Raw genomic sequence first — 4,454 nt, forward strand, 5'->3', positions numbered from 1 at the left:
AGAAAGTTAAACGATGCCTGCCCATCCCCCCCCGCCCCCCAATCACCACTGATAAATTTCCAGGCAGGGCTTTTTTGTAGAAAGGGACAAATGAGTATTAAAAGGGTTTGGTTCTGCTTTGACTGGTACAGTATATGCACTGTATATAGGGGAGCATGTGATGGGGCTTTGGGCTGAATCACAGGATGAAAGGGGAGAAGTCTGAGCTCCTTCAAAACAATACCTAACTCAGGAATCTTGATAGCAGCTGCTCAAGCCTTTTATTTACAGTTTGGCATTTCTTTATTTTCACCACTTTGCAAAAATACACAATTTAATTAGAAAATATAGGGTTTGAAGTTTTACTATCTCGTAAAAAGTAGAAAAGTAAAAAAATACTAAAAAAGGTCTGGCCAGATAAGGTGAAAAATAATAGGCAGGACTCAGCAACGAGAGGCTTCATTTTCGCTATGCAATCCTATATTGCTGTATTTTGCAACCTACATTCTAAACTTTTCAAACAAGAGTATTACTGATTGTAATAAAGTGGTATTAATAACTAGCACAGAGACATAGAATAAATAAGTGTTCAGTTTATTTGCCATGGTGAATGCAAATTGGTTGAGATGGACAAATTCACAAAGATAAGTCAAGTTATGAACTAAAAGCTTTCACACTGCTAGAAAAAAAAATTCCCTGGAACTTCTAATGAATAAAGCTTTCTCTGCAATTATCTCCACGTACATACAAATTACAGACGCATCACAAGAAAAATCTAAGAAAAAAAATAAACAGAAAGGAACTACATTGGATTTTCTGGAACTGATTAGTAATGCAAAGGTAAATTATCTTCAGGCTACGCAAAAATTGAATTTTTTAAAGCACTCTCTCTTTCTCCCTCCAGCATTGAAGAAATAAAAAATGGTGTAAGGGATGGTGGCACATATTTGCATGGAGACATTCTCAAAAATATTTTCCTGTAATTCCAGTTGTGAAACCCTGAGCTTGCAGGAAGTAAGATAAATGACACAACCACTAAGAAAACGGGCACCACATTGCTAGACTATTAGATCTATGGAAGTCGGTGCCAAATATCAGGTGAGTATAGCAGCTGGAGAGTTTTCTTTTTTTTTTTTTTACAAGTGTGAGCAAATCATTTTTTTTAAATTTGCCAAAGCTTGCATGTAAAAACACTTTAAATATGAGGGTTATTTGAAGATGCCTATGTTAATGATTTAAAAGGTATATGCTCCAGGCTTTCATTGTACTTCTTCTTTGCCTAGTAATTTACATACCAAGAACAAATATAGCCATATAGGCCTTAGAGCCATCAAAATAGATTATCATCAATACTCTTAAATACAATACACTACAATACTATTTTAAATCTGAAAGCAAAACTTTGAAAAAGACAATTTTTGCAGCAATGCTCATTTTTAATCTGGAGTTTCCTCTGCAGAACTTATTTCCTACCACTAGATGCTACCATTTTCCCCGATTGAATGACAACCATTGTCGTTCAGCCCTCTTCCTGTGTCATGGAAGTCATGGAAGCAGCCTGGGCTTACCATTGCCCTAAGGGCAGGTTCAGACCTTTCTAAATTCCACAGCGGGCACTTTGCCAGGAGCTCAGACACTCACTTGACTCTTAAAGAACCAGCATCTGCACATTTGACAGCCCCCATTCATTCTCTATGGGGCTGCTGCATGGGGGAAGCTACCATGTTGCATCTCCTGAAAGCCAGCGGTTCCTGGAATGCCGTGCCCTCACTCATCAACCTCACTTGCTCAGTGCCAGAAAAAGTATCAGCCACTGCCACTGAGGGTGAAAAAGAAGTACCTGTGATATAATTACAATACCCTGAAGACTACAGAAAATAAAATGACAAGGTTTAAAAAAAGCACACAATGGTACAGCTTCTGGGAGCATAATGAAGCTCCATTTTAGAACGTGGGGCTAAAAAAAAGGAAAAAAAGTTTTTTTTTCCTTCTGGCAATTTTGTAGATAAAACTTTTGCAAATATTGTATTGCTATTTATCTACTCCTTGTGCTCGGTTCTGTCTACAGACAGAAATATACAAATAAATCATGAAAACAGAAGGTATAGTCACCATCACTCCAAAGTACTGTATCCTTGCTTTATTGTAAAAGCGCTATCACAATATGCTGAAAAGCCACATTATGGGCTCCTCTACACAATAAAGTGTCCAAGTCACAAGCACCCTGCCTTTATTACAAGGTATGTTTGCCGTAAAGAGTGCGTTCCTATTACAGACATTGCTAGAGATAAACACCAGACAGACCCTCCCCACTCTACTAAAAGTATGTTTAGTCTGCATTGCTGTGTCTGTATCCCCATTTGAAATACCCCCTCTGTTCCTGGTATAGTGACAGCATATTTAGTAAAGAGAAGCACAGACAGCTTTAAAAACAGAAACAAGGAACAAGGTTCTACACCTTCTATAATTTTTAAAAACTTTGGCTAGAGTTGGGCTTTAAGCTAGATCTGCAGTGATGCACATTGCCTGATATATCCTTCCTTTGTCGGAGTTTGATATAATGCCTAATTGTCTATTACATATGGTTATTTTGCCAGCTAGGGTAGTTAATGGAGAGTCACTGCAGTTTAATGTCTTGGTGGTATAATAACTTAAAACACGTTGTGTACTTTATAGAAAGCAATTTCATTTCTTTTTCCTGGCATGAAGAGAACTATTCATTTTCATAGAATTATACATGCGTTTTCTTCCTGTTGAAGATCCAATTAAGAAACAAAATCTTTGATGAATGGCTCTATGTACCTTTTAAGATTTACTACACCAATTATTACTGTTTGATTTATATATTAACAACTATGCTTGCAGCTTTTCAAAGCATCAGCATACAAATAAGTCAATATCGGAATGATGAATGGAGAAAACAAGGATAAGAAATGAAACAGAAAAATCTGAATAGGCAAGGATTAACAATTTATAGTGTATGGAAAGCATACACTATAAGTTTTGGATTTTGCGGGTAAGGGCTAGAACCCTTTGCAGGTTTTTATTGTCTGTCTTGTGTCAGGGAGATTTCCCTGAACTTCTTGTACAAGGACGTGTCCGGAAGTGGAAGATCCCCTTTGTCATCAACCAAGGTAACCTCGTTGGAAAAAAAATCCTCTTACCTCCTGGCCATGCAACAGTTCAAAAGCTTTTGATTTTTCATCATTCCTGGTACTGGAGGCAATGGAATGGTCACCTTAACTATGGGTTTCAGCTCACATTAGTTAAAATCAAAACGAATTTTTGAGGTTGCGTCGCATTTATTGCAGGCATCTGATTCACAATAAAGGACATATGTTATCATTATGTCCTTACCATAGTCCAATTTGGGGAGAAGCTATTTACCCTACCAACATGATTTTTGAATGTAGAAGGAACAGAGGAAGAATATACAAGATCCATAAAGAGTGTATCTTAGTCAAGATTCGAGCCTAGTACCCCAGTGTTGCATGGCAAGTCACTGTTAGTCACCTAGCCAGACATTTTAGTGAACTTGACTGTTACATTTTCCCCTCTCAAGGGGACAATAGAAAATGTAGTTTAATTTCTCCTTAAACAACGGCAATTATCATCAAACACTCTACAACATGTATGTCAATCTAAAAATGATTCTTTTAGGTTGGTAAAAGGGGAGGTGGATGGAGCGATGAAGGGCTAGAACACCTTTTTTTCAGATCTCCATTGGAAAGAATAAGGGGATCTATGTTTTCAACCAAAGAGTTACCAAAAAGGTATCTTTTTTTACATTGGACCAGTACAATCAAGCCCAAAATAGAAATCAAGCACAAACAGGGAATTCTATGTTCCCCCACTCCATCCAAGCATAAAAAAAGTGTTTTGCTTGACATAAGCTTAGGCTTCTGTTGATCATTGTTGAAGTTAATGAATTTGGTTGGACACTTCCTAAACAAAAACTCCTTGAGAAGAGATATATCACTCAAAGAGGGCTCATAGATAGGTTCAGACCTGCTTTCGGGATCCAGCGATTCTGCGTGCCAGCGGCCTAAACAATTCAACCACACTGTTAGTTCTTAAAGCAGTGTCTGCAGATTATGCTTTCCCTATGGAGCAGCCCCAGGAGACATTATTATGTAGCATCGCCCAAGTGGCATTGGTTCATGGCATGAGTAAGTGGTAAAAGCCCTGCAACCTCACCTTCAATATGAATATAGCCTTAGAAAGCAAAGGAAGTTATTATCACAAAGATTTCTGATAAAAAATAAAGTATTTTTGTAATTTATTGAACAGAGATAACAAATCTCTTGGAGCAAATAAAAAAAAAAATAAATTAAAGCTTTAAATACAATTTAAGTATATATAGAGAAACTACAAGTGGACAGGCTGCTGATTTTAAAACAACATTTTTGTTTTTAGGTTTAGTAACATCACACACCAACAACAGGAATTTTGGAACATCTCCATTATCTAAGTTC

This window comes from Pyxicephalus adspersus, chromosome 1, assembly GCF_032062135.1.
Source record: "Pyxicephalus adspersus chromosome 1, UCB_Pads_2.0, whole genome shotgun sequence".
In the NCBI taxonomy this organism is placed as follows: Eukaryota; Metazoa; Chordata; class Amphibia; order Anura; family Pyxicephalidae; genus Pyxicephalus; species Pyxicephalus adspersus.